We start from the raw sequence: 12,926 nt of genomic DNA on the forward strand, positions 1-12,926 counted from the left end.
ACACCTAAGAGAGGTGACGCATGGATCCGTGGATCCTATCACAAATACATGCTAATGTGTCCAGCTGGCCGTGCACTTAGAACCATATAGTATATGTCCAGCTGGCCGCGCACTAAGAACCGTACAGTATCTGTCCAGCTGGCTGTGCACTAAGAACCGTACAGTATGTGTCCAGCTGGCCGTTGAAAACAATGGGAGAACATCGCTATCCATGGGCGCAGGGATTTTCAAATCCTCGGTCATATAGTAACACTTTATTATATGCATGACATTGAGCATTATGGGTTAATATGAGTATGATTGTCTTTGGGAACTTCTTATATGTGTGACTGGAGGTGATGTATTTCCCTATCTTTTGATGCCGAATTTGTTCTGTTTTTTTTTTTTATGCTTCTATTATATATGTAATTCCGAATAAACCATTTTTTAATGATAATCTCTGTAGTCCTTTCTTGGACATTTTTTTTGGGGTTTGTTATATCGGTTGATGTGTGGGATTGACATTTTTGGTGGGAATATAATTGTCTTCATATAGGTTACTATGTGAAAACGCAGCGCATCCAGGGGTTTCCACATGGATTGTGAGGGCAATATTGGGTCGTGATTCATAGCCTGATATTGCCCTTGCCAGTGTGAAGGAGCCCTGACTCTCCCTTGTGGCGCTGTTGGCTGAAGCACAACCATGCCGCTAGACTTAACGTAGGAACTTTGACCCGGCCTGACAGGTGACTCAATGTATCAAACTCAAATTTTATGATTTTGTGGCTGTGGTGAGGATGTACCAAATCTAATGACACCAAAATCATCCAGCAAAGGTCACACAAGGGGGTCAAAGTGTGAAGCAAGAAAAAGCCTGTAGGCTTTTTATATTAGATGGGTTGAGTATGATACTGTTTCTCCTCGATGAGAGCCCAAGGAGACCTATAGGCCATGCAGGGGGCATAGGGGATGCTATAATGCCTCTGCAGCGCCACCTATTGGAAAGCAGCTTTCTGATCTTGCAACAAGACAAGCAGGAGCAGCTCCAACTGTTTCATTGTCCGCCATCCAGAGATAGGTGGTTCCACCGTTACACCCCTGTGTCTGTCAGAACCAGCGCTTGGCTGAAGGACAATTGGTCAAATGGCTTCCATTACATGTACTGCCTTTGACACCCACCATCACCTCTGTTTGCAGTGATGATATGAACTATAAAACTGGACTGCCGCGGAGTGGAACTGGGTAGTCTGCAGCTCCAAGTTAAGTTTGAGCACTGACGACGGCCGTGTTCGTGTCTGAAGACCTAGGGGTGAGCGTCTCCAATCCTGCCTTTGCTGTGGAGCAGCACACTGCCACCTGCTGGTGTGATGGTCTGGGGGGGCCATCGCATGCGACAGTCGGTCACTCCTAGTAGTGGTACGAGGGACAATGGCAGCTCAGCGATATGTTCAGGACATCCTGCAGCCACGTGTTCCTCTCATGGCGGCTTCCAAGAGGCAGCCGGATAATGCTCGGCCGCACACACAAGGGGGTCACAGGAATGTCCCCACAACATTGTCACACTTCCATGGCTGCCCAGTCACCAGATTTATTGTCAATAGAATATGTATGGGACTAAGGTGATCAGATGTCCCGATTTAGGCGGGTCCTACTTTGGGATCCTGTGTCCCGCTTCCCACTGGGACCCCAGCGGGACAGCCATTTGTCCTGCTTTCGGGACGTCGGGTCACCGGTATAGTGATTATCAGCCGGGGTGCTGCAGCTCCCTGGCCGGTAATCGCTGTGCTGCGCTATGGGTCAGATGCACACACTGGATCTTTGTCCCCTCCTCTCCTCACCTCTGCTCTTTGGTTCCGCAAGAGGAGAGGACAAGGGTGGAGACACTGCTCCAGGCGCACACACTTCTGCTTGCAGCAGTGCTGAGAGCAGCAGCAGCACTATAAAGACCAGAAAGGGGTGTTAGGGGGAGTGATAATACTATGGGGCCACTGTGGGGAGTCACTATTATTGCTGGGGCTTCTGTGAGGGATCACTACTATTGCTGTGGCTACTGTGGGGGGTCACTATTATTGCTGGGCTGCTGTGAGGTGTCGCTATTATTGCTGGGGCTATTGTGAGGTGTCACTATTATTGCTAGGGCTGCTGTGAGGTTTAACTATTATTGCTGGGGCTATTGTGAGGTGTCACTGTTATTGCTGGGGCTACAGTGCGGGTGCCCCTTTACTGCTGGGGCTACTGTGGGGGTCAATATTACTGCTGAGGCTACTGTGGGGGATCACTATTACTACTGGGACCACTGTGGGGGTGTCACTATTATTGCTGGGGCTGGTATAGGAGAGCGCTAATTCTACTGGGGCTACTGTGGGGGTCACTATTATTGCTGGGGCTGGTATAGGGTACACTATTACTACTGCGGCCACTCTGCACGTGGAAGCATACCTCAGACTGACTTAGGGTATGTCCGCAGCATAAATTTCCACAGCAAATTCTGCATTTAAAAAAACAGTAAAAATCTGTACCATGGGTGCACATTTTGACTTGAAATCAGCTGCAGATATGCAGCGGCACTCCCCTTCACCTCCTCCGAGGGCTTCCAGCTGTCAGCGCTCCCCAGCTTCTGGTTCCTAGTGGCCTGGTTAGGTGAGGCCACTACAGGCCGCTGGGACCCGGAAGCTGGGGAGCGCTGACAGCAGGAAGCCTTCGGAGAAGGTGAGGGGAAGCAACGCATAGTATGAAATCAGCACCAGTGGTACGTATTTTGACTGTTTTTTGGATGCAGAAAATGTTTTTTTTAAATGGCCCTGTACTTTATATAACAACGGAGGTAAAATCATACGTCGTGATAAGCCCCGCCCCTGACCACACCCCTATCTCCCGTTTTGACCCTGGGAAAATCTGGTCACCTTAATAGCACCATTTGGAACACCAACTTCAACAATCTACGAGTTTGTACAATCTAGAGGTTCAGTTACATCAAATGTGGAGCGATATGCTGCAGGATAGCATCCAGACCCTGTGTTCCTCCATGCCAGCCGTATCGCATCTTGTATCTAAGCTAGAGGTGGTACAACAGGGTACTAGAGCCTCCATGCCCCCCCCCCCGTATCACATCTTGTATCTAAGCTAGAGGCGGCCCAATATGGTACTAGATCCCCAATGCCCCCCACCCCCCGTATCACATCTTCTATCCAAGCTAGAGCTGGAACAACAGGGTACTAGAGCCTCCATGGCCCCATTATTCACATCTTGTATCCAAGCTAGATGTGGCCCTATAGGATACTAAAGCCTCCATGCCCCCCCATCCCCCGTATCACATCTTGTATCCAAGCTAGAGGCGGTAGAACAGGGTACTAGAGCCTCTATGGCCGCCTGTATCACATCTTGTATTCAAACTAGAGATGGTACAACAGGGTTCTAGAGCCTCTTTAAAGACTTTTAAGTTTCTCAAAAAGTTTAAAGACTTTTTGGTGTTTTTTTACATTTTCCATGTCATCTATGATGATGAGTACAATTATCCACACTCCAGTTAAATTAAAACTTCTGTTAGCCGCACTGTTTTATGAGCGTTTTCCGTTGTAGGTTGCTGTCTCCGCAGTCACTGCTGAGCAGGTATGACCGTGTTACATCAGTTAATTTGTGACTGCAGCGCAAGAAAAAATGGCCGCCCCACTTGTGATTTGCATGAAAGAAGAGCAGCGTGTAGTGATTCATTTTTTTGTGACTGGGGGGACTCCTCCCAACATGCTCCCCTCTCCGTAACAAAAAACGGGACACCATGCTGGCTTAAATAGTGGGTAGGCTACAGCTTTATTAAACTTTGTAAACAAACTATTTAAAATCCCCTTCTCTCCTTTCCATGCTTTCAATTGAAATCTTTTTGTAGAATCAAAAAACACCCCAAAAAACAAGGCGTGAGAAAGGACCAGATGGGCCTGAAAATGCACCTTCCACTCCTAACCTGCTGGCATGGAAATTCAACTTACGCCAAACCTCCAGCTGTGACAACTTCCTTCCTTGGCTAAACCTGACTCCAAAACGACCATGCTCCACCCCCCTCAGCTCAGAGGGCGGGTGAGAGGGCGTCTTCTTCTTTCTTCTTTCCTAACGAAGTGACTCTTCCTCTAGTCTACCCTCCACTTTCCTATTCCTGGTCGCTTACCCCACCCCTTTGGTCCTCCAAACCCCCCACCCCCCAGTCCCTAGCAGCTTCATTACATACTCTGCTGCTTTCTAGGGCTGAGGCTGTGTCTGGTGCTGATATCTACTGAAGACTTCTGGCTGGACATATATCTTTTTTCGGCCTTACATACTATGTTACTTTGTGCTCAGGATGGAGAAAGTGTTTTGTTGTGAAGAAGTGTGTATGAATGGATGGAGAAGTTCAAGGAAGGTTGCACAAGTGTCAGTCATGAAGAAGGAGCCGGGTGCCCGCCCTCATCCATGACTGATGCCAACATTGAGCGTGCATGTGAACTGATTCTGTTGGACAGATGGGTGACAATGGATTATGTTGCAAATCAGCCATGACTCTGCCTATGCAATAATACAACTACAGACTTGGGTATCGAAAAGTTTGTGTGAGATTTGGTACTGAAACAACAGCACGTGAAAACATTCTCTCTATAGTCCTGATCTGGCCCCGTGGGATTATCACCTATTTGGTCCCCTTAAAGAAGCCCTAAGAGGATGAAGATTCACATCTGATAAAGAGGAGAAGACAGCGGGGCATTTGTGACTCGCAGCTCAGCCTAAATCATTTTAGACGAAGTGTACTGTAAAGCAGGGAGATAATGTTGAAAAATAACGTACTTGTCTTTTCTGAAAGTTTATTAAAATAAGTTCTACAGCCAGAGTGCGGATCATTTTTGAATCAGCCTCGTATTTAAAAGGAATCCTGAAATCTTGCAGTTTGCACACTGACCACTAAGCCTAATAATAGAATTATAGAATGGTAGAGTTGGAAGGGACCTCCAGGGTCATTGGGTCCAACCCCCTGCTCAGTGCAGGATTAAGGGCTCCTGTCCACGGGCGTGATTCCGCCGACGGTAAATTGCCTTCGAATCACGCTATCTGAAGAGTTGATATGGAAAGCGCCGGCCCCTGTCCACGAGTGGAGAATCATTGCGATTCTACGCTCGCGCCGGCAATTCGCAGCATGCTTCAGACAGAGGCTGGACAAATATCTGTCTCGGTTGATTTAGTAAGGCTGCCTATTCGCAGGCATTGCGGTATCCCGCTGCCCCTGAATTTGCACTTGACTGTGTGAATATAGCCTAGGCCCTTAGGCCAGCTTCACACGGGCGTATTTGGGCACGCAATAAGCAGAGAATAGAACTCATACATTTTGAATGGATTCAGTCACGTTACACCAGAATAGGACTTTTATTTATGGGCGATTTTTCTACACGGCTCATCAATCCGTTAAAAAAAAATAATCGCGCATGTGTATACACACAATGACTTCAAGGGGTCCAAGTTCCGTCAGTTTCAAACATAGACAGAACTGCAGAGTTGAAGTCATCTGCGTGAATAAGCCCTTAGTCTCCGGGGCTGAGTTGCAATGGTAGCCTCTGTACCCCTATGGCTCCATCCTTAGATATGTGTATGGATATAACCAAATGTTCCTCTCACCCACCTCAGAGAAGGGAGGTGCTTGAGATCAAAGCCCAAGATCAAATTGTAAAGCTGAGAATATTTGGAAATTCCAAGTCATCTCACTTTGTTATTTGAGTTGTAGTTACATATCCCTGGAGAACACCTCCAGGCTGGGGTACACGCAGACCACGTGTAAGGCTACAGTAACCGTCACACGATAGTCGCAGTCTGCATGAATACATTGAGATTGGGATTCATAGGCGACTTCCATGTGTTCTTCGTGTTACAAGATATAAAAAAGAAAGACTAGAGTGGTTTAAAAGTTGCACATAAGTCACATAAAGTTGTTGTAGAACCTACTGCAAAAGTCACCATGTAGCCCAGTACTATCTAATGTACTAAATGCAGAATAGGGGCAAAAAAGGGTTCAAAGCTACCATGAAAATCCTGTTTATTTATCATTAACCCGGGTGGATGTCATGATGGGACATTATCCACACTTTATCCAACTCTCCAGCCTTAGAATGATGTTACGAGGCTTAGAAATCGTGTAGAGGGTGACACCAAGTGGTCTATAGTGAAAGCACATACTTTATTAAACCTCAAACCTATGGAAATAACCGTAATACTTAAAGGGGTACTCACTCCAATCTTCTATTCTGGCTACAAATTGAAAGATAATAGGTGTCATTATGACAGATACACTAATCTGCCAAAAGTAATTGGACACCCAAGGAAGAATCAGAAGTAGTAATTTCCATATGCTAATACTAAGTGGGCTCCTTCGGCCCTAATGACATCAGATACTCTCTGTGGTATACTTTTTACTAACATCTGATACACTTCTGCTGCTATTTCCCTGCATCCATCCTGCAAACATCTGGTGAGTTTTCTCAGAGAAGATGGACGCTGTTCATATTTCCTGACCCAACGTTCCAGTTCATCCCAAAGATGTCCAGTAGGGTTCAGGTCGGGACTCTGGGCAGCCGATCCAATCATGGAATATTCATTTCTTCAAACCAACATAAAACAGTGTTGGATCTGTGACAAGACGCGTTGTCTTGTTGGAAGTATGGCCGACCATTGCCAGAGTATTACCACATTGTCAGCAGCACATTAGTGTCTAGAATGTCAGGGTCACCTCAGTGTTCATGGTTCTTGTCACTACAACCAACGGCCTGAGACCATGTCACATAACACATCCCCAGACCATAACGGAACCTCGGCCGTACTTACCTGTTGGCGAAATACATTCAGACAAAAGGACCCAGGTACCTCCATCTGATGTGAAGATGGAGTAATGCGAGTTGTCCATAGAACGTTCTTCCATTGCTTAACTGTCCAATAACAATGCTCCTTGCACCACTGTAGATGAGCCGATACATTGGGCTTCATGATGGAAGGCTTATGTGCCGTGGCATTTCCTGTATATCCAATAGCGTGCAGTTCATCCACCAAGGGTCTGCATCTTATGTAGTATGGCAAGACATATCTCATTCTACTGATAGGGGGGTCCAAATACTTTTGGTAGGATAGTGTAATGTTGCTTGTTACTTTTGGCTTCTGTGTGAGCACTTCTTACAAGATTCTAGTTATCAATGCGTGAAAACTTGACTGAGAAGACATCTGGCCTCATCTGTGCAGCATTAAGCGGATGGTTGAGTAGAAGATAATTCATGTATGTTGTGAAATGAGGGTCTTAAAACCCCCTGCAGAGCTTGAGTCATGGCAAGAACACCATGGAAAGTATCTATGGGAACAGACGGTAATCATATAACAACCTTTACATCTTAAAAGTTTAACGATATAGTTTAGTTGGCTTTCCATGGTCCTAGTATGTGTGCTGGCAGGGGCTATAAAAGTATAATCAGCCGCCCCTCCAGACATTATGTTTCATTGTCTAACATCATTAAATCAAAGGGGATGTAAAGTGTATCTGAGGTGCAGTTAGTATTAGTTAAACCCCTTAAAGGGTTAGTGGAGGAACTTACAAGTTTTCATCCATGCACGGACAGACAGACAGCGCTAGGTTCACTGTTTTCGTCAGCCCTCTTGAAATGAATGGAGCAGTGCCATGCACGTGCGACCAGTGGCCTATTGCCTTTTGCTGCTACATTACAAAAGAAATGGGGAGAAGGGATTCTATATATTGTGAAATAGGGGGGACACGGGTTCCCCATTTTTGGGATTGGTTGGGGTCCCAGTAGTCAAACCCCCGCCAATCTATTAGTTTTCACCCATCCAGTGGACCCCTGCTGGGACCACCACTGATCCCAAGAATGAGTGTCTGGTTGGTTTTAAAGGGAACAGAGTGGAGGTCACACAGGTGCACTGCCGCTCCATTCATTTCAATAAGAGTGCCGGAGATTGCTTTGCGCTAGGCAATCTCTGGCGTTCTCATTTAAATTAATGGAGTGTCAGTGAGCCTGCATAACCCCCAATTTGTTCTTTTAAAGACCGACCAGACCCTGTTCTCAGGATTGGTGGGGGTCCCAATGGCCAGACCCTCACCGATTCATCAGTTTTCACCCATCCAGCAGGTGGGTCAAAAGTTGAAAAAACTTTCTTCTTCTTGAATACCCCTTTTAAGTTAGCCGTTAACGAGTGTGGTAAAGTTTATGATGCTGTATTTCGCTTTTTCTTTTCTTGCGGTAACCAATGTTTCTTTCCTTGTGAATTTGTGTTTATACTGATGTAAGGGAACAGTTGGGGGTTGATATACCCAATGTACACCCAGGGAGTCTCTGAACTGTGCTGTAGTAAGTCACTTTTGTTTATTCTTACGTAACTTGAAAGCTTCCCTCAAGTTTCAGGACAAAATTCTGTCCCGGGACAAAAGGCGAAGGGGAATATATTAGCTACAGCTGTTTTTCTCTGCCACCCATCCAATTCACCAGTTCTAGGACCAATTTTTAGCTGTCCAAGATAATATCAGCAATATTCTAACGACCTAATGCACAATGTGCACTGCTATCTGATTAGCCAGTGCTAATCACATGAGCAACTCTGGCCAACCAGCAGATATAGTGCATTGGTAGTCTAACACAACCAATGTACTGTGGGAGATTAGGTAGTCTGAAGATTGGGTTGGCCTCCTTGGATGGCCAAAAATGCAACCCAAAGCCTGTGGATTGGAGGGATGGCACAGAACAAATGTAGGCATTATATTCCCTATTACAGAACTTTGTCCAGAAACCGGAGAATCGCTTCAAGTTGTGATGATGCACAACAATCGGCATTCTGTAAGCCACGTTAGGTAGCACTGGATGTTGCATAGCCCAAGAGTACATAGTGATGTAGCATGTGTAAGGGTGGAGCGAAAGGAGCCCAAGTAAATAAGTATCCTGCGTACATGCCAGTGTACGTCTGGTACGGGGGACAGTGTGTGGCACGCACTTTTAGTAACCCACGGAAGTCTAGGGAGAGTGGTGAGCTGCATGGTCCAGAGAAAGGCCCAGCAGCTTTGGCAAGGGAGGTGACCAACGCCAACTGTTGCACACCAACCAAAATATTCCTCACAGGTACAGAGGAGGTTGTTTGTATTTGGTTGCTGAGTTCCAGTAGAGCAAGTTTGAAAAGCTCTTGTGCTTTGGTCTCCTTACTCCTGTGACATCTATTTTTGCAGGCGTGTACAAGTGGTTGGCATGTGACCACTTCAGCCAATCAGTATCCAAAGCAGTCATGTGCCAAACTTCTGATTCAGTGATGGGGTTCATGATGGGAGCGAGACACTATAGGGGGTCCCTGCATTGTAAAGCCACTATGTGGGACACACTTGTGACTTAGATGTACTGATCTAGGTGTACCTGAAGCACTTACTGCAGCATTTGTAGGTGTCACATACTATTATGGGTGGTTATGTGCCTTAATGTAATTATTAAATATCCTGAACGGAATCCTTCATAAAAGCACACATTTACAAATCAGGTGTTGTCTCAAGCGCACCTGACGTAATAAATCAATTAGTTACATCAGGTGTGTTTGAGATAAAATACATCAAATACCTAGACTGGCTAGGACTTTCTTGACTGCGACGTTTGACTACATGTTGCAAATATGGCTTAGGGCCCTTTTATACGAGTCGATAAACTGTTCAGATTCCCGCATTCAGCAAGAATCTGAATGATTGTCGTTCAGTCTAAATACATGCACCGACTGAACGATAAAGGAGAATTTGTTCGCTTCTCATTCGTTGCTCAGTTTATGCATGCATAAAACTGAATAATGGATCAGCTTGTGTCAACAGGCAGATGTTCATTCATGAATGACTGCCTGTTTACTGTGAATGAAGGTGATCGTTTCTGTGTAAAAGCAGAAGCACGATGCCCTACAGGTCGGCCCATGTGAAAGAACCCTAGGTCGGGAGAAAGTTAAGAGCACAGATCATTGTCTTGTAGAAACAGGAAAATGAAACAAAAAGGTAGCAAAGGCACTGAATGTTCCTAGAGATACAGTTGGAAGAAGTTCACAACTTCAAAGTTAAAGCAACAGTGGCTGCACTACTCTGACGTGGCAAAAAGTGAAAGCTATCAGCAAGATTTGGTGGCAGCGGGCACTGATATTTCCAGTTTTCAAAGTAAGGGCCCTCTTATTCGGCCAGATCATCAGATTCTCTCTGGTTCGTGGGAATCTGAACAAAGATTGGGCCGTGTGAATGCTCATAGCGACTGAACAGCGAATGATAATTCATTCGTTGACAGTTGCATGACTTGAAACCCATAGAAAATCTTTGGTGTGATGTGAAGAAGACAGTTGCAGTACGCAAACCCAAGAACATTAGTGACCTGGAGGCCATTGTCCATGAGGAGTGGGTAGGATTCCTCGGGAACGTCGTCGTTTGCAGCAGGTCGTAACATAAAAAGGTGCTCTACTACGTACTAAAGACGCTTGTCATGAAGGGGTGGAATAATTCTGAGACGGCAGGAGTGGCATTTTGTGGTGAATTTGGAGGAACCACTTGATATATTAGTTGTGTTGAGCTATTTTAATTGTTCTTGTTTGATTGTTTTTTTGCAAACAGGTGAAAGTTTGTAATTTTAGCAAATAAACGTATTTTGCAATGGGGTTGAATCATTTCTATTGCAACTGTATAGATAAATGTAGGAAGTAAGGGTTGCTGCCTCTTGTCCATCCTGTTTAGAAGAGACAAGGGTTGACAAAGAACCATTTGGTCAAAAACAGCCCAAGGGTAAAGGACATTATCTTCCGCAAGGAAATAGATGTCTTGAATTTCAACTCAGCCTAGTAGCAATACACATTGCATCAGACAGGGAGATGAGGGGTGGAGATACTGTATATGTGCGGCCACAATGGGGCCGTTTGCACCTGAATTCATGAATGGGTGAGTGAGAGCTGCCTCTGATTGGTGAGGGCTGTGACCAATCAGAGGCAGCCCATTTAGCAGGCGGGGATTTTAAATCCCCGGCTGCTGAATACTACTCAGAGCAGTTCAGGAGAACTGCCGGCCGCGGCTGAACTCCGTCTGCAGGGACAAGGTGAGTATATATATTTTTTTTATTTTTACACATTTTTGGATGATTTTCAGGGAAGGGCTTATATTTTTAAGTCCTTCCCGAAAATTCATCCTGCGCTCGCCGGCAGCCCATTGCTTTCAATGGAGGCGGCTGTATTGCCGGCTCCATTGAATTCAATGGGCAAACATCATTCTTCTCTGCCACAGCTGTTACAGCTGTGGCAGAGGAGAATGATTAGTGTAGTACATGTTCTTAATGGGGTCGGCGCTGCTGCCACTGGCCCCATTGAGCGCATATAGAGAACACAAGGAATCGCAGATCGGCGCGATCTGCGATTTCTTGTGTCCTATAATTTATCGGACAAGCGCATAAAAAGCGCCCATGTGTTCGATAGCATTGCAAAGCAATGGTTCTATAAAATCGCAGATCGCATGCGCATGCGCAAATCGCGCGAAAAATCGCCCATGTGACCGAGGCCTCACCCTGTAAAATGCTGGACGGGCAGACAAAAAATGAACGGACCCCATTATAGTCAATGGGGTCCGTTCAGCACTTGTTCTGTCCTAAGATGGAACCGTTCAGCCAGTGGGTTCTGTTTTTCTGCTCCTGTAGTGGAACAGAACCCAAAACGGCGATGTCAATAAAGCCCAAGGCCAGCGTCACAGGGGCGTATTCATTTCAATGGGTTTGTTCATGGGGATAAGCAAATTAGTGCAAAATACACTAGGAGATGTGTGAAACACATGGACGCATGCGCAAGTATGCTCACCACTGCTATTTAAGCTGTGCTTTTGAGCGTGAGTTTAAAAAAAAAAAGGAAGATAGGTCCTGCCCTATCTTTTTTCGCATGTAGAAAAACTGAAGATGAAGAAGTCCTTAGTGCTTAAACACATTGGTGTGTCTTAGTCCTGTTATGCGGCTGTGAAAATCACAGCCGCATAACGGGACAAAACAAAACCCTTGATTTCAATGGCTTTATTTTCACTATCGGGATTCCCACGTGTTAATACTACGCGCAAGAGAAGATAGCACTTGCCCTATTTTTTTCGCACATAGTTCTCTTCTTCCCAATAGATAGGGCAGGACCTATCCTCCATTTTTTTTTCAACCTCGCCTGCAATAGTGTGGAGTTTGAATAGTACAAAAAAACCCTGGGTTCAATCACTAATACGCTCTGTAGTGGTGAACGTATTAGCATATTCACTCATGTGCTTTTGCCCTAACAGTTATGACCGACCCTGGTGGTCCCTGTTGGGTGACGGCAGACGGAGTCACACTCCTGCTCCTTTTACCTGCCAGAACAGTGCTGTCCCTGCTGACGATACCGCTTCAGAAGTGTGAAGGTATAACGGTTCCTCTAAGTTTTTCTACTAGTGTCTCCTGGAGGTTACGAGGCCGCAGGTTCCCATATACAGTATAGAAAGCGCGTTGTGTTTATACACAATGAAAGGAACTTGGATCCCTCCTGACATATGACAGATGTGGCGTCCAGCCCTGTGAGATCAGCGTTACCAGTAATATTATGCGCTGCTATTCAATGTTTCTGCCAAACCCTGACACGTTTTACCATTCTCATAAAGGGTCCACCTTCTGGTGACTTCATCTTCTTGGCTTCTGCATGTCCTCACACAACTTCTCAATCCTTTACAGGCCTGGTTATCTTCAATGCTTTGTGATGCACATCTAGTGAGCAGCTCTATGTCAAAACCACGGGCAACAAAACAGAAAACTCTGTCTTCTAATATACAAGCAATAGAAAAGGCACAGGGGGAAGGAGAGTACTGCAAACCCTGCCCAAATAAAGATGAAAATATGTACCATACTAGTGCACCGGTGGCTGCTGCATTTGTACAGGGCATGTCAACCATCCCTGCTGAA

This window comes from Eleutherodactylus coqui, chromosome 2 (genome assembly GCF_035609145.1).
Source record: "Eleutherodactylus coqui strain aEleCoq1 chromosome 2, aEleCoq1.hap1, whole genome shotgun sequence".
In the NCBI taxonomy this organism is placed as follows: Eukaryota; Metazoa; Chordata; class Amphibia; order Anura; family Eleutherodactylidae; genus Eleutherodactylus; species Eleutherodactylus coqui.